Genomic DNA, 18532 nt, shown 5'->3' with positions numbered 1-18532 from the left:
AGGTTCAGTCTCTCAGGTGGTCTACGCTCTCGCGTGGAGGTTCTGAGTTGTGGTTCAGTTGTTTGCCTTGGTGTCTGTTTTTCTTTAGGTGTGGTTGCTGGTATCTCGCTTGGGCTGTCTGTTAGGATTGCCCTTTCCTCAGGTTGTTCCCTCTGTCTGTCCACCAGGTGTGGTGCGAGTTCCACATTGTAGTCTGCCTCTGGTTCCGCAGTATTGTTGGTAAATCTGCTTTTGACTTGGTCTACATGCCTCCGGCAGGTTTTGCCATTGTCCATTTGTACTACCAGTAGCCTGTTTCCTTCCTTGCCCGTTACTGTCCCTGCAAGCCATTTGGGACCCCTGCCATAGTTTAGTACAAAAACTTTGTCCCCCATTTCAAACCATCTCCCCCTCGAATTTCTGTAATGGTACTCAGTCAGCTTACGGCACTTTGCCTCAACGATTTCGTGCATGCCTGGGAGGATTAATAAGAGCCTTGTTTTGAAAGTCCTTTTCATCAACAGTTGCGCGGGGGCGATCCCAGTTAGTGAGTGCGGACGAGATCTGTATGCCAGCAGCAGTCGCGACAGGCGACCCTGCAGCGTGGGACCTTGGATTTTAAGCATGCCTTGTTTAATGATTTGCAGTGCTCTCTCCGCCTGGCCGTTGGAGGCCGGCTTGAACGGTGCCATCTTGACGTGATTTATGCCGTGGTCAATTATAAAGTCTTGGAATTCTGCGCTGGTGAAGCATGGACCATTGTCACTGACCAATATGTCAGGGATTTCGTGTGTTGCAAACATGGTTGCAAGGCTCTCCACAGTGGTGGAGGTTGTGCTCGAGTTTAAAATGGTGCATTCGATCCACTTTGAGAATGCATCTACAACTACGAGGAACATTTTGCCCATGAATGGGCCCGCATAGTCTACGTGCACCCGCGACCACGGTTTGGTAGGCCAGGGCCAGGGGCTCAGTGGAGCTTCCCTGGGGGTATTGCTGAGTTGGGCACACATGGTGCACCTTCGGACGCAGAGCTCCAAGTCCGCGTCAATACCAGGCCACCAGACGTGGGATCTGGCTATGGCCTTCATGAGAACGATCCCCGGGTGCTCGCGGTGGAGCTCCCGGACAAATGCCTCTCTGCCTCGCAGAGGCATGACTACTCGGCTGCCCCACATCAGCCAGTCTGCTTGTGGTGATAGCTCATGCATGCGCCTGTGAAAGGGTTTTAATTCCTCGGGGCAAGCATCACGAGCCTCTGCCCAGTCACCGGTTAGGACACATCTTTTTACTAAAGATAACGTGGGGTCGCTGGCCTTGTGATGGACCGGTCTAGCATCCTGTGTGATGTAGATTTTGACTTTGGCCCCTTTGACCTGGCTGAAAGAGATGTTCAAATCGCTTTATAACTGTTGAGCAGGAGGTCCGTTCCTCTAATGACATGACATAGAAACATAGAAACATAGAAACATAGAAAATAGATGCAGGAGTAGGCCATTCGGCCCTTCTAGCCTGCACCGCCATTCAATGAGTTCATGGCTGAACATTCAACTTCAGTACCCCATTCCTGGTTTCTCGCCATACCCCTTGATCCCCCTAGTAGTAAGGACCTCATCTAACTCCTTTTTGAATATATTTAGTGAATTGGCCTCAACAACTTTCTGTGGTAGAGAATTCCACAGGTTCACCACTCTCTGGGTGAAGAAGTTCCTCCGCATCTCGGTCCTAAATGGCTTACCCCTTATCCTTAGACTGTGACCTCTGGTTCTGGACTTCCCCAACATTGGGAACATTCTTCCTGCATCTAACCTGTCTAACCCCGTCAGAATTTTAAATGTTTCTATGAGGTCCCCTCTCATTCTTCTGAACTCCAGTGAATACAAGCCCAGTTGATCCAGTCTTTCTTGATAGGTCAGTCCCGCCATCCCGGGAATCAGTCTGGTGAACCTTCGCTGCACTCCCTCAATAGCAAGAATGTCCTTCCTCAGGTTAGGAGACCAAAACTGTACACAATACTCCAGGTGTGGCCTCACCAATGCCCTGTACAACTGTAGCAACACCTCCCTGCCCCTGTACTCAAATCCCCTTGCTATGAAGGCCAACATGCCATTTGCTTTCTTAACCGCCTACTGCACCTGCATGCCAACCTTCAATGACTGATGTACCATGACACCCAGGTCTCTTTGCACCTCCCCTTTTCCTAATCTGTCACCATTCAGATAATAGTCTGTCTCTCTGTTTTTACCACCAAAGTGGATAACCTCACATTTATCCACATTATACTTCATCTGCCATGCATTTGCCCACTCACCTAACCTATCCAAGTCGCTCTGCAGCCTCACAGCATCCTCCTCGCAGCTCACACTGCCACCCAACTTAGTGTCATCCGCAAATTTGGAGATACTACATTTAATCCCCTCATCTAAATCATTAATGTACAGTGCAAACAGCTGGGGCCCCAGCACAGAACCTTGCGGTACCCCGCTTGTCACTGCCTGCCATTCTGAAAAGTACCCATTTACTCCTACTCTTTGCTTCCTGTCTGACAAGCAGTTCTCAATCCATGTCAGTACACTACCCCCAATCCCACGTGCTCTAACTTTGCACATCAATCTCTTGTGTGGGACCTTGTCGAACGCCTTCTGAAAGTCCAAATATATCACATCAACTGGTTCTCCCTTATCCACTCTACTGGAAACATCCTCAAAAAATTCCAGAAGATTTGTCAAGCATGATTTCCCTTTCACAAATCCATGCTGACTTGGACCTATCATGTCACCTCTTTCCAAATGCACTGCTATGACATCCTTAATAATTGATTCCATCATTTTACCCACTACCGATGTCAGGCTGACCGGTCTATAATTCCCTGTTTTCTCTCTCCCTCCTTTTTTAAAAAGTGGGGTTACATTGGCTACCCTCCACTCCATAGGAACTGATCCAGAGTCAATGGAATGTTGGAAAATGACTGTCAACGCATCCACTATTTCCAAGGCCAACTCCTTAAGTACTCTGGGATGCAGTCCATCAGGCCCTGGGGATTTATCGGCCTTCAATCCCATCAATTTCCCCAACACAATTTCCCGGCTAATAAGGATTTCCCTCAGTTCCTCCTCCTTACTAGACCCCCCGACCCCTTTTATAACGGAAGGTTGTTCGTGTCCTCCTTCGTGAATACCGAACCAAAGTACTTGTTCAATTGGTCAGCCATTTCTTTGTTCCCCGTTATGACTTCCCCTGATTCTGACTGCAGGGGACCTACGTTTGTCTTTACTAACCTTGTTCAAAGTCTACCATTTCCCCGTTTCCCACTATTAATTCCCCAGTCTTATCCTCTAAGAGACCAATGTTTAATTTAGTTGCTGTCATGTATCTTACATTATTATATATAACTGTATCCTATGGACATGGACATCATCCCATTTCCAGTTTAGTTTTGCCAGCCAGCTTCTCCCCAGCAGTGCTGGGGGGTCTCCGGGGACAATCCACAGGGAAGTCAGTTCACTGTTCCTTTGTGTGTGACAGAGAACATGGTGCTGCCGAGGACTGGTACGATTTCTTTGGTATAGGTCCTTAGTGTGGTGTCGACCCTTGTGAGTTTTGGTCTGTCTCTTTTATGCGGCCACAGTTGTTCAAATTGTTGAGCGCCCATGAGAGATTGACTTGCTCCCGTATCCAGCTCCATGTTGACAGATATCCCGTTGAGTAGGACCCTCATCATTATAGGAGGCGTCCTGTTGTAGGAGCAGCGGCCATTGATTGTGTTGACCCGCTGTACATCGGTGTCCCGGGTACTGTCCCCACCATCTTCTGGTCCGCTTTCCGACCCATCCGATTCATATACCAGCCGAGCTGCCGTTTTTTTGCACATGCAGGCCAAATGCCCTGTATATTCACAATTTCTGCAAACAGCCTGCTGAAATCGACATCCCCTTGATGAGTGCCCACCCCCACACCTCCAGCACAGACCTGTTCTATTGTTTAAAGTGTTCCCAAAGAATGAACTGCGTCTGGCTGATCTCTCTTGAGCTTCTCTCAGTTTGTAGTTGATTGATCGCATTGTGGATTGATGAGGTGTGAACGGCTGTTCCTGTGGCCCTTGATGGCTTCTGCCTGCTGTCGAGAGCCTGTTCTCCCAGTTTTGTCTGTATGTGGGGGTAGCAGCTTGTTTAGTGCTGTGAACTTCTTCCGATATTTCGTTAGTTGTCGTACCTGCATTGTAAATCAACCTCGTTTCTTCTTCCCCTGCCAAGAATGTCTGTGCAACCAGTGCTGCTGCCTCTAAGGTCAGGTTCTTGGTCTCTATGAGCTTTCGGAATATGCCTGCGTGGCCTATTCCTTCAATGAAAAAGTCTCTCAGCATTTCTCTCCTCAGTTCATCGGAGAACTCACATAAACTAGCCAACCTCCGAAGTTCCGCCACGAAGTCGGGTATGCTCTGGCCCACACAGCGTCTGTAGTTGTAGAACTTGTGTCTGGCCATGTTGCTCGCTGGCTTCAGGTGGTTTCTTACCAGTGTGCTCAATTCTTCAAACGACTTCCTTGCTGGTTTCTCGGGTGCCAACAGATCCTTCATTAAAGCGTATGTTTTCGAGCCTCAGCTGGTCAAGAGATGGGCTCTTCTCTTGTCTGCCTTATCATCGCCTAACCAGTCTTTGGTTACAAAGCTTTGCTGGAGCCTTTCTATAAAGTCCTCCCAATTGTCTCCCGCATTGTACTTTTCATCTGATCCGTTGTTCGCCATTCTGTGGATTCTGTAATCCTGTAACCCGTCGCCACTGTAAAGTCCTGTCCCCTCAGTACAGATTCACACGAGGCATGTAGTGAAGTCAAGGTCACTCTGGACCTGCACCTTTATTTCACAGCTCTGGAATACTGCACTTGCCTGAGACCTATCCTTATATACCTTACTGGTGGTAAGGTATGCTGGTGGTTACAGGTCATATCTTATTACAGTCATGTATAGCATGTTAGGATACAGTTATATATAATAATGTAAGATACATGACAGCAACTAAATTAAACATTGGTCTCTTAGAGGATAAGACTGGGGAATTAATAGTGGGAAACGGGGAAATGGTAGACTTTGAACAAATATTTTGCATCGGTCTTCACGGTAGAAGACGCTAAAAGCATCCCAATAATTGATAATCAAGTGGCTATTGGTGGAGGGGAACTTAAAACTATCACTCGAGAAAAAGTACTATGCAAACAAATGGGACTAAAGATAGACATGGCTAGCATCCTTGGGTCTTAAAATAAGTGGCTTCAGAGAAAGTGGATGCATTGGTTTTAATCTACCAAAATTCCCTGGATTCTGGAGAGGTCCCAGCAGATTGGAAAAGCGCAAATGTAACTCCTCTATTTAAGATCTGATCATCGGTTCAGCTCCACTTCCCTGCCCGCATCCCATAACCCTTCACTTCCTTATCGTTGAAAAATCTGTCTATCTCCACCTTAAATATATTCAGTGACCCAGCCTCACAGCTCTCTGGGGAAGAGAATTCCACAGATTTACGACCCTCTCAGAGAAGAAATTCCTCTTCATCTCAATTCTAAATGGGCGACCCCTAATTCTAGTACAAAAGCAAAATATTGCGGATACTGGAATCTGGAATAAAGACAGAAAATGCTGGTCAGGCAGCATCTGCGGCGAGGAAGCGGAGTTAACATTTCCGGTTGATAACCCTTTGTCAGAACTGGAGAGTGTTTGAAAAGAACAGATTCTTAACAAGCACTGAAAGGGGGAGGGGAAAAAAAGAACAAAAGGGAAGGTCTGTGATAGGTTGGAAGACAAGAGAGATTAGAGAGACAAAAGAGGTGATGGCCCAAATTCAAACAGTAATGCCAAGAGTTAGAAAAACATTAGTCAAGATAGGGTGTGAATGGTGGGATAATGGCCAACTATCATCAGAGACAAGGAGAAAGAAAGAAACACACACTGAGGGGGGGAGGGGGAAGAAAGGGAGCCAAAGATTGGCAGCGGTTACGCTCTGAAATTTTTGAACTCGGTGTTGGATCCAGAAGGCTGTAAAGTGCCTAACGAAAGATGAGGTGCTGTTCCTCGAGCTTGCGTTGAGCTTCGTTGGAACAGTGTAGGAGTCAGAGGACAGAGAGATCAGAGTGGGAGTGGAGAATTAAAGTGACAGGCGACTGGAAACTCAGGGTCACACTTGCGGTCTGAACGGAGGTGCTTCGCAAAGTGATCACCCAATCTGTGTTTGGTCTCCCCAATGTAGAGGAGACCACATCGTGAGCAGCGAATACAGTATACTAAATTGAAAGAAGTACAAGTAAATCGCTGTTTCACCTGGAAGGAGTATTTGGGGCCCTGGATAGTGAGAAGGGAGGAGGTAAAAGGGCAGGTGTTGCATCTCCTGCACTTGCATGGAAATGTGCTGTGGGAAGGGGAGGGGGTGCTGGGGGTGACAGCGGAATGGACCAGGGTGTTGCAGAGGTAGCGGTTCCTTCGGAATGCTGGGAGGGGAAGGGAAAATGTGATTAGTGGTGGGATCACGCTGGAGGTGGTGGAAATGGTGGAGGCAAATAAATCCCCTGGACCTGATGGCTTGCATTCTAGGGTCTTAAGAGAAGTAGCGGCAGGAATTGTGGATGCAGTGGTTGTGATTTACCTAAATTCCCTGGATTCTGGGGAGGTCCTAGCAGATTGGAAAACTGCAAATGTAACGCCCCTATTTAAAAAAGGAGGCAGACAAAAAGCAGGAAACTATAGACCAGTTAGCCTAACATCTGTGGTTGGGAAAATGTTGGAGTCCATTATTAAAGAAGCAGTAACAGGACATTTGGAAAAGCAAAATTCGGTCAGGCAGAGTCAGCATGGATTTATGAAGGGGAAGTCACGTTTGACAAATTTGCTGAAATTCTTTGCGGATGTAATGAGCAGGGTGGATAAAGGGGAACCAGTGGATGTGGTGTATTTGGACTTCCAGAAGGCATTTGACAAGATGCCACATAAAAGGTTACTGCACAAGATAAAAGTTCACGGGTTTGGGGGTAATATATTTGCATGGATAGAGGATTGGCTAACTAACAGAAAACAGAGAGTCGGGATAAATGGTTCATTCTCTGGTTGGCAACCAGTAACTAGTGGGGTGCTGCAGGGATCAGTGCTGGGACCCCAACTATTTACAATCTATATAAACAACTAGGAAGAAGGGACCGAGTGTAACGTAGCCACGTTTGCTGACGATACAAAGATGGGAGGAAAAGCAATGTGTGAGGAGGACACACAAAATCTGCAAAAGGACATAGACAGGCTAAATGAGTGGGAAAAAATTTGGCAGATGGAGTATAATGTTGGAAAGTGTGAGGTCATGCACTTTGGCAGAAAACAATCAAAGAGCAAGTTATTATTTAAATGGAGAAAGATTGCAAAGTGCCGCAGTACAGCATGACCTGGGGGTACTTGTGCATGAAACACAAAAGGATAGTATGCAGGTTCAGCAAGTGATCAGGAAGGCCAATGGTATCTTGGCCTTTATTGCAAAGGGTGTCATGTATCCAGACATGGTTACTGCTTGTACTATTATACATGATGTGCCACCAGAGGGCACTACCAAGGGAAACGTGTACATCAGTTATATGGTCACTAAGGTGTGCCACCAGAGGGCACTGCAGTGGGAGACTTGTAGGTTACCTGTACAGGTGTGCCAGGCCTAGTCTAAAAGGCAGGCCATCATGTGTGATCCTCACTCTGGAGTTATATTAAATGGACTGAGGTCACTACAGTTCAAGTGCAATACATTGCCTCGTGGACTCATTATCAGAGCATCTAAAGACATAACAAAGGGGATGGAGTATAAAGTCTTGCTACAGCTATTAAGGTATTGGTGAGGCCACACCTGGAATATGCATGCAGTTTTGGTTTCCATATTTACGAAAGGATATACTTGATTTGGAGGCAGTTCAGAGAAGGTTCACTAGGTTGATTCTGGGGATGAGGGGGTTGACTTATGAGGAAAGGTTGTGTAGGTTGGGTCTCTACTCATTGGAATTCAGAAGAATGAGAGGTGATCTTATCGAAACATATAAGATGATGAGGGGGCTTGGCAAGGTGGATGCAGAGAGGATGTTTTCACTGATGGGGGAGACTAGATCTAGAGGGTATGATCTTAGAATAAGGAGCCGCCCATTTAAAACTGAGATGAGAGGAATTTCTTCTCTCAGATGGTTGTAAATCTGTGGAATTTGCTGCCTCAGAGAGCTGTGGAAGCTGGGACACTGAATAAATTTAAGACAGAAATAGACAGTTTCTTAAACGATAAGGGGATAAGGGGTTATGGAGAGCGGGCGAGGAAGTGGAACTGAGTCCATGATCAGATCAGTCATGATCTTATTAAATGGTGGAGCGGGCTTGAGGGGCCGTATGGCCTACTCCTGCTCCTATTTCTTATGTTCTTATGTTCTTATGATCCGTTGAACGTGGAGGCTGATGGGGTGAAAGGTGAGGACAAGGGGAACCCTGTCATGGTTGTGAGAGGGAGGGGAAGGGGTGAGAGCAGAGGTGTGGGAAATAAAATGAACACGGTCAAGGGCCATGTTAACCACGGCGGAGGGGAATCCTCTGTTGAGGAAAAAGGAAGACATGTCAGAGGCACTAGTGTTAAAACTGGCATCGTCAGAGCAGATGCGACGGAGACGGAGAAACTGGGAGCATGGAATGGAGTCCGTACAGGATGCGGGGTGGGAGGAAGTGTAGTCCAGGTAGCTGTGGGTATCAGTGGGCGTGTAGTGGATACTGGTTGAAAGCCTATCCCCAGAGATAGAGTCCTCTCGTTCTGGATTACCCCACTAGGGTAAAGAATTCTCTGTATCTGCCCTGTCGAATGTTTTAACATTTCAAACAACTCGATTCGATCACCCTTCAGTCTTATGAACTCAAGGGAATATTAACCAAGTTTATCCAACCTGCCCCCATAATTTAATCCTCTAAGCCCTGATAATATTCAGGGCCCAGGACTTTTGGTTTGTGGAACTGGAGTGAATCCTCAGTGTGGCGAGATATCCCTCTATCCCAACCCCGGCTGATAATGTTCAGCCACTAGGCTGGCAGGCTGCCCGGCCTCTGCTGAGGAGTGTACCAAGTGTTAGCTGGAGATCTGCTGCAGCAGGCCTCAAGAGCCTTGAGGCTTTGGTGGAACCAGCTTGAGAGACTGACTGGCCTGCTCCTGTTCCAATGTACAGTAAGCTAGTATAATTGCGCAACCAAGTAGCAGCGGTTGTGAAATACTTCCTGTTTATCACAACAGCACGATGACTGAGTGTTTCCGGTCTTCCTGTGGCTACATTTAATATTTGACCTTTGACAATGCAATGGCCAGTTCAAATGGGGAACACATTTGAGGGGATAAAAGACCCCATTAAAGCACTGGGAGCCCTTTCATATCCCACATTTCTTCAACTGTTAACCTTTCCTAATTTTCCAACTTATTTTTCTAACTTGTTACTCCCCATTCAGTAAAATAAAAACCTAACCTGTAAATATGCCTACATTGAGTGGCACGTAACAAGCAGTACAAAGGTCCAGCAAGGTGCAGAGGTGCAGTCCTTGAGGTTTCCACATTCCAGATATGCTGCTGCAAGGAGGTGACAAAAAAGCAAGATTTGCATTTCTATAGCGCCTTTCATGACCTCAAGAAACCCCAAAGCACATCACAGCCAATTAAATAGTTTTTGAAGTGTTGTCACTGTTGTAATGTAGCCACTTTGCTCACAACAAGCTCCCACAAATAGCAGTGAGATAAATGATTAGATAATGATGTTGGTTGAGGTTGGTTGAGGTATAAATATTGGCCAACTCCCCTGCTCTTCTTCGAGATAATTCCATGGGATCTTTTACATCCACCTGAGAGGGCAGACCGGGCCTCAGTTTGACATCTCATCTGAAAGACGACACCTCAGTAATACCAACCCTAATGCTGTAAATAGTGGGCTACCGCAAGGTTCAGTGCTTCGGCCTCAGCTATTCACAATCTATATCAATGATTTGGTTGAGGAGATCAAGTGTAGTTTATCCAAGATGCTGATGATACCAAGCTAGGGGGGAATGTAAGTTGTGAGGATACAAAGAGGCTTTTAGGGGATATAGATAGATTAAGTGAGTTGGCAAGAACATGTCAAGTGGAATATAATGTGGAGAAATGTGAAGTTATCCACTTACGTAGGAAAAATAGAAAAGCAGAGTATTTTTTAAATGGTGAGCAATTGGGAAATGTTGGTGTTCAGAGGGACCTGGGTATTCTTGTACACGAATCACTGAAAGTTGACATACAGATACAGCAAGCAATTAAGAATGCAAATGGTATGTTGGTCTTTATTACAAGAGGATTTGAGTATAAAAATAAAGACGTCTTATTGCAATTATATTGGGCCCTGGTGAGACCACACCTGGAGTATTGTGTACAGTTTTAGTCTCCTTACCTAAGGAAGGATATAGTTGCCATCGAGGGAGTGCAACAAAGGTTCACCAGACTGATTCAAAGAAAACATAGAAAATAGGTGCAGGAGTAGGCCATTCGGCCCTTCAAGCCTGCACCACCATTCAATATGATCATGGCTGATCATTCATCTCAGTACCCCTTTCCCGCTTTCTCTTCATACCTCTTGATCCCTTTAGCCGTAAGGGCCACATCTAACTCCCTCTTGAATATATCCAAATGACTGGCATCAACGACTCTCTGCAGCAGGGAATTCCACAGGTTAACAACTCTCTGAGTGAAGAAGTTTCTCCTCATCTCACTCCTAAATGGCCTACCCCTTATCCTAAGACTGTGTCCCCTGGTTCTGGACTTCCCCAACATCGGGAACATTCTTCCCACATCTAACTTGTCCCGTCCCGTCAGAATCTTATACGTTTCTATGAGATCCCCTCTCATCCTTCTAAACTCCAGTGTATAAACGCCCAGTTGATCCAGTCTTTCCTCAAATGTCAGTCCAGCCATCCCTGGAATCAGTCTGGTGAACCTTCGCTGCACTTCCTCAATAGCAAGAACATCCTTCCTCTGATTAGGAGACCAAAACTGAACACAATATTCCAGGTGAGGCCATTTAGGACTGAGAGGAGGAAAAATTTATTTACTCAGAGGGTGGTGAATCTTTGGAATTCTTTCCCCCAGAGGGCTGTGGAGGCTCAGTCATTGAGTATATTCAAGACAGAGATCGCTAGATTTTTTGATATTAAGAGAATCAAGGGATAGTGCAGGAAAGTTGAGTTGAGGTAGATCAGCCATGATCTTATTGAATGGCAGAGCAGGCTTGAGGGGCCGAATGGCCTATTCCTGCTATTTCTATGTTCTTATGTAACCCAAATGTTATGCTCATCTCTGTTGTGGGGCTTGAACTCTCAATCTTCTGACTCAGAAGTGAGAGTGCTAGCACTGAGCCACAACTGACACGAAGAAGTAAGAAGTATCTAGAAGGGAGGAAGGGGGCAAAGGGTGTGGGAGAGCCCCGGAGGAGGAATGGTAATTCTGTATTTAAGCCTCAGCTGAGTCTGAGGTTAGTGTTTGGCGTCTACAGAGAGAAAGAGAGAGGAGACCATCACATAGGCCCTCCCTCCATCCACAACATGCCGGGCTTTCTGCTGCTACCAACACTTCTCCTGGTCATTCTTGGGCTGGTGGACACAACGTCATTAATCATGAAAATTCGATGGCCATCTGGGTATTTACATGCTGTGTGTAGAGAAGGGGCAGCTGGTAGCTGTTCTGATGGGTTCAGGGCTTTGGAAGTTTATTGCACCAGGCTCTGGGGTTTACTGCACCAGGTTCTCGAGTTTACTATCTTTCGGTTATCTCTTTGTGGAAGTATAGGCCATAAGGTAACAGGAAGTTAATATGATGGACAGTGAAGAGTTGATGTAATGTGCTAGCCTAGTGGAGTTTTATTAACCCTATTATGCACTGTCAATTTCAGCAGGTAAGAAGCTAGTCACCCCAGTTGTGTTACAATATGCCAGATGCAGCCGAAACGAGGGAATCGGCCAGACATTAGCAAACAATGGTCATTGAATTTAGCTGATCAGCTTAGACTTACTGACATGATCATCTTAGACTTACTGACATGATCATCTTAGACTTACTGACATGATTATCTTAGACTTACTGACATGATTATCTTAGACTTATTGACATGATCACCTTCGACTTACTGACATGATTATCTTAGACTTACTGACATGATTATCTTAGACTTACTGACATGATCACCTTAGACTTACTGACATGATTATCTTAGACTTACTGACATGATCACCTTAGACTTACTGACATGATCATCTTAGACTTACTGACATGATCACCTTAGACTTACTGACATGCTCACCTTAGACTTACTGACATGATCACCTTCGACTTACTGACGCCAACTCGACAGGTTAGGGGAACAGGAATATTGCGTGAGAAGGAGGGTATAAAGATAGACAGGTACGGACAGTCCATAGCAAGAACCTAGGAGCAACACTCGGCAGAAGTAGGTGCCAGGGAAGAGACCCTTGACGGAACAGTGTTAGGACGGACTGACCATCCGCGGACCTATTAGGTAACTATAAAGTATAAGTGGTGAGTCTTGTACTTCTTCTGTATTAAACGAACATTAATGGTACCATCATCTAGTGTGTCATTTGGTATTTAACCCAAGAACCGTCGCAGGCAACTACTAGTCACACGGCTAGCGAAATTGCCGTTGGCACCAGCTAAAACCCTTTGGGAAAATAAACAGCCACATGTACCACGTCATGTGAGATTCAGAAGAAACAGGGCTCGCCCCACCCGACCCAGCAGCTAACCCAATCCCAGCCCAAGGTATAATACCCGTCTTGCCGCCTATCCAAAATTTAGAGGCCCCCTGCAAGTAGTTCCGAGGAAGCCACCAAAGAAGAAAGAAACATAGAAACATAGACATAGAAACATAGAAAATAGGTGCAGGAGTAGGCCATTCAGCCCTTCGAGCCTGCACCACCATTCGATAAGATCATGGCTGATCATTCCCTCAGTACCGCTTTCCTGCTTTCTCTCCATAGTCCTTGATCCCTTTAGCCGTAAGGGCCATATCTAACTCCCTCTTGAATATATCCAATGAACTGGCATCAACAACTCTCTGTGGCAGGGAATTCCACAGTTTCTCTTCATCTCAGTCCTAAATGGCTTACCCCTTATCCTAATACTATGTCCCCTGGTTCTGGACTTTCCCAACATCGGGAACAATCTACCCGCATCTAACCTGTCCCGTCCCATTGGAATCTTGTATGTTTCTATGAGATCCCCTCTCATCCTTCTAAACTCCAATGTATAAAGGCCCAGTTGATCCAGTCTCTCCTCATATGTCAGTCCGGCCACCCCGGAAATCAGTCTGGTGAACGTTCGCTGCACTCCCTCAATAGTAAGAACGTCCTTTCTCAGATTAGGAGACCAAAATTGAACACAATATTCCAGGTGAGGCCTCACCAAGACCCTGTACAACTGCAGTAAGACCTCCCTGCTCCTATACTCAAATCCTCTAGCTATGAAGGCCAACATACCATTTGCCTTCTTCCCGTATGCTGTACCTGCATGCCAACTTTCAATGACGGATGAACCATGACACCCAGGTCTCGTTGCACCTCCCCTTTTCCTAATCTGCCACCATTCAGATAATATTCTGTCTTCGTGTTTTTGCCCCCAAAGTGGATAACCTCACATTTATCCACATTATACTGCATCTGCCATGCATTTGCCCACTCACCTAACCTGTCTAAGTCACCCTGCAGCATCGTAGCGTCCCCCTCATAGCTCACACCGCCACCCAGTTTAGTGTCATCTGCAAACTTGGAGATATTACACTCAATTCCTTCATCCAAATCATTGATATATATTGTAAAGAGCTGGGGTCCCAGCACTGAGCCCTGCGGCAGTCCATTAGTCACTGCCTGCCATTCTGAAAAGGACCCGTTTATCCCGACTCTCTGCTTCCTGTCTGCCAACCAGTTCTCTATCCACGTCAGTACATTACCCCCAATACCATGTGCTTTGATTTTGTACACCAATCTCTTGTGTGGGACGATGCCAAAAGCCTTTTGAAAGTCCAAATACACCACATCCACTGGTTCTCCCTTGTCCACTCTATTAGTTACATCCTCAAAAAATTCCAGAAGATTTGTCAAGCATGATTTTCCCTTGATAAATCCATGCTGACTTGGACCGATCCTCTCACTACTTTCCAAATGCGCAGCTATTTCATCCTTAATAAATGATTCCAACATTTTCCCCACCACTGATGTCAGGCTAACCGATCTATAATTACCCGCTTTCTCTCTCTCTCCCTTTTTAAAAAGCTACCCTTCGGTCCATAGGAACTGATCCCGAGTCGATAGACTGTTGGAAAATGATCACCAATGCATCTACTATTTCTAGGGCCACTTCCTTAAGTACTCTGGGATGCAGACTATCAGGCCCCGGGGATTTATCGACCTTCAATCCCATAAATTTCCCGAACATAATTTCCCGCCTAATAAGGATATCCTTCAGTTCCTGCTTCTCACTAGAGCTTCGGTCCCCTAGTATTTTCGGAAGGTTATTTGTGTCTTCCTTTGTAAAGACAGAACCAAAGTATTTGTTCAATTAGTCTGCCATTTCTTTGTTCCCCATTATAAATTCACCTGAATCCGACTGGAAGGGACCTACATTTGTCTTCACTAATCTTTTTTGCTTCACATATCTATAGAAGCTTTTGCAGTCAGTTTTTATGTTCCCGGCAAGCTTCTTCTCGTACTCTGTTTTCCCCTTCTTAATTAAACCCTTTGTCCTCCTCTGCTGAATTCTAAATTTCTCCCAGTCCTCAGGTTTGCTGCTTTTTCTGGCCAATTTATATGCCTCTTCCTTGGATTTAACACTATCTTTCATTTCCCTTGTTAGCCACAGTTGAGCCACCTTCCCCGTTTTAGTTTTACTCCAGACAGGGATGTAAAATTGCTGAAGTTCATCCATGTGATCTTTAAATGTTTGCCATTGTCTATCCACCATCAACCCTTTAAGTATCATTTGCCAGTCTACTCTAGCCAATTCACGCCTCAAACCATCGAAGTTACCTTTCCTTAAGTTCAGGACCCTAGTTTCTGAATTAACTGTGTCACTCTCCATCCTAGTAAAGAATTCTACCATGTTATGGTCACTCTTCCCCAAGGGGTCTCGCATAACAAGATTGCTAATTAATCCTCTCTCATTACACATCACCCAGTCTAGGATGGCCAGCTCCCTGGTTGGTTCCTCGACATATTGGTCTAGAAAACCATCCCTAAATCATTCCAGGAAATCCTCCTCCACCGTATTGCTACCAGCTTGGTTAGCCCAATCAATATGTCGATTAAAGTCACCTATGATAACTGCTGTATCTTTATTGCATGCATCCCTTATTTCTTGTTTGATGCTGACCCCAACCTTACTACTAATGTTTGGTGGTCTGTACACAACTCCCACTAGCGTTTTCTGCCCCTTGGTATTCCGCAGCTCCAGCCATACCGATTTCACATCATCCAAGTTAATGTCCTTTTTTGCTGTTGCATTAATTTCCTCTTTAATCAGCAATGCCACCCCACCTCCTTTTCCTTTCTGTCTATCCTTCCTAAATGTTGAATACCCCTGGATGTTGAATTCCCGAGCCTTGGTCACCCTGGAGCCATGTCTCTGTGATGCCAATTACATCATACCCATTAACTGCTATCTGTGCAGTTAATTCATCCACCTTATTCCAAATACGCCTCACATTGAGGCACAGAGCCTTCAGGCTTGTCTTTCTAACACACTTTGCCCCTTTAGAATTTTGCTGTAATGTGGCCCTTTTTGCTTTTTGCCTTGGGTTTCTCTGCCCTCCACTTTTACTTTTCTTCTTTCAATCTTTTGCTTCTGCACCAATTCTACTTCCCTCTGTCTCCCTGCATAGGTTCCCATCCCCCTGCCGTATTAGTTTAACACCTCCCCAACAGCACTAGCAAACACTTCCCCCCAAGGACATTGGTTCCAGTCTGCCCAGGTGCAAACCGTCCGGTTTGTACTGGTCCCACCTCCCCCAGAACCGGTTCCAATGTCCCAGGAATTTGAATCCCTCCCTGCTGCACCACTCCTCAAACCACGTATTCATCTGAGCTATCCTGCAATTCCTACTCTGACTAGCCCATGGCACTGGTAGCAATCCTGAGATTACTACTTTTGAGGTCCTACTTTTTAATTTAGCTCCTAGCTCCCTAAATTCGTCTTGTAGGACCTCATCCCCTTTTTTTTAACCTATATCGTTGGTACCTATATGCACCACGACAACTGTCTGTTCACCTTCCCTTTTCAGAATGCCCTGCATCCGCTCCGAGACATCCTTGACCCTTGCACCAGGGAAGCAACATACCATCCTGGAGTCTCGGTTGTGGCCGCAGAAACGTCTATCTATTCCCCTTACAATTGAATCCCCTATCACTATATCTCTCCCACTCTTTTTCTTGCCCTCCTGTGCAGCAGAGCCACCCACAGTGCCATGCACTTGGCTGCTGCTGCCCTTCCCTGGTGAGTCATCCCCCTCAACAGTACCCAAAGCGGTGTATCTCTTTTGCAGGGGGATGACCGCAGGGGACCCCTGCACTACCTTCCTTCCACAGCTCTTCCTGTTGGTCATCCATTCCCTATCTGCCTGAGTAAACTTTTCCTGCGGTAAGACCAACTCACTAAAAGTGCTATTCACGTCATTCTCAGCATCGTGCATGCTCCAGAGTGAATCCACCCGCAGCTCCAGTACCGCATGCGGTCCGTCAGGAGCTGCAGCTGGATACACCCCCGCATATGTTGTCGTCAGGGACACCGGAACCGTCCCTGACTTCCCACATAATACAGGAGGAGCATAACACGTGTCCAAGCTATCCTGCCATGACTTAACCCCTAGATAAACTTAAATTGGCAACAACAATGCTAAATGTTACTTACTGATATAGAAAAGAAAAAGAAAAACTACTTACCAATCTCCAGCCAATCACTTCCCCCTTGGCTGTGACGTCACCTTTTGATTTCTTTCTACTTCTTTTTTGCCTTCTCACCCTGCTGCAGCTGCACCAGCTGGCCTTTATAGGCCTCACCTATGCTGCTGCTCCATCTCCCGAACTGCCGCCGATCCCTGGACTCCCGCTGGGCCTTTATAGGTCTCACCAACGCTGCTGCTCCTCCTCTCGAACTGCCGCCGATCCCCGGACTCCTGCTGGGCCTTTATAGGCCTCTCCAATGCTGCTGCTCCGCCTCTCTGACTGCCGCCGATCCCCGGACTTCCGCTGGGCCTTTATAGGCCTCACCCACGCTGCTGCTCCGCCTCTCCGACTGCCGCCGATCCCCGGATTCCTGCTGGGCCTTTATCGGATATATAATTCAGGAGATGACCAGGTACCCACCCCAGGGACACTTGACGAAGTCCTTCATGATGAGAAGGCACCAAGTCCAACAGCCGGTTTGTCACGGAGTTTTGAAGCTATGAGTCTCACACCTCGAGTCACCCCGCTGGCCAGGAGAAGGAAGCGAGGACGACGGTTGCCAGAGTGAGAAAGGAACACAGTCGCGAGGACTATAAACCATCCAATACCTTTGCCTGGCTCTGCCCCGAGTTCGAGGAGATTGAGAAGACCTACTCTGTAAGGAGAGCAACTGATACTGTATTTTATTATCCTACAGGGTGGACATATATGCCAGAAGTAATCCCATATCTTGAATCAGAACATTTTCGGGACTTAGCTAATGAATGGAGTAATCAGCTGAAATATGGACTAATGATTTTGTGTTTTGTGTGTTTGTTTATTACTGTAATTTGCATTGTAATATATCATTGTGTAAGTGGGTGTCAGGAGTCAGAGGGAGGAAACGGAGAACTCCTTACGAGATAGTAGAAGTAGTAACGGGGAGTAACCATGGAGAGATTCATTTTGGTAATCATCCTTGCCGTGGCAGCAAAGACCCAAAGTAACAATTCTAGTCCTCCGGTACAGATATTTTATTATGCCAATGGTACTGGAGAGACATATTCCACAAACTGTACTAATGTGGCAAGCAATTGGGAAGCCCCTAATGGTACAGCCTGGATGGTAACCTAACCAAGGTATGTATAGGTGCAACCACATGACCAGCCAACAACATTTGGCAGGCCATGGTTAGTAGCCATTTGGCAGGGTCCCCTCAGCCAACAACCCCTCGACAGGGCTTAATTGTACTCTGAAAGGAAATATGTTGTTATATTATCAAAGGTAATGGTCAATTACAGTTGTTTATGGATGTAGTAGTATCGCCTCTGTACACAACGTAACCAACAATCCCTGGACCAACACAAAGCCCAACTGTTCATGCAAAAATCAGAGTAAAATAATAGTGCGTCGGGAACAATCCCCCACCACCACCACGACAGCCCCGACCACCATTGGGATCCCATCGTCCCCTCCCCACTACCAAGACTCCCTATAAGTGGGAATGTCCATATATTGAACCAGGGGCAAAGGGAGGTGTTGTGTTACAAGAAACTCACATCATCATAGGCGGTCCCTCGA

General features: G+C 46.3%; 1 protein-coding gene across 19 annotated transcripts in view; it reads left to right on the top strand.

The window, feature by feature from the left end:
- Positions 1–18532, top strand: part of LOC139264761 (uncharacterized) — a 460034-nt gene that overhangs the window by 22841 nt on the left and 418661 nt on the right. The window lies entirely within an intron of this gene.

The sequence above is a fragment of the Pristiophorus japonicus genome, chromosome 5 (genome assembly GCF_044704955.1).
Source record: "Pristiophorus japonicus isolate sPriJap1 chromosome 5, sPriJap1.hap1, whole genome shotgun sequence".
NCBI lineage: Eukaryota > Metazoa > Chordata > Chondrichthyes > Pristiophoridae > Pristiophorus > Pristiophorus japonicus.
The sequence above is the reverse complement of the archived record's forward strand: the minus strand, read 5'-3'. Positions and strand labels throughout refer to the sequence as shown.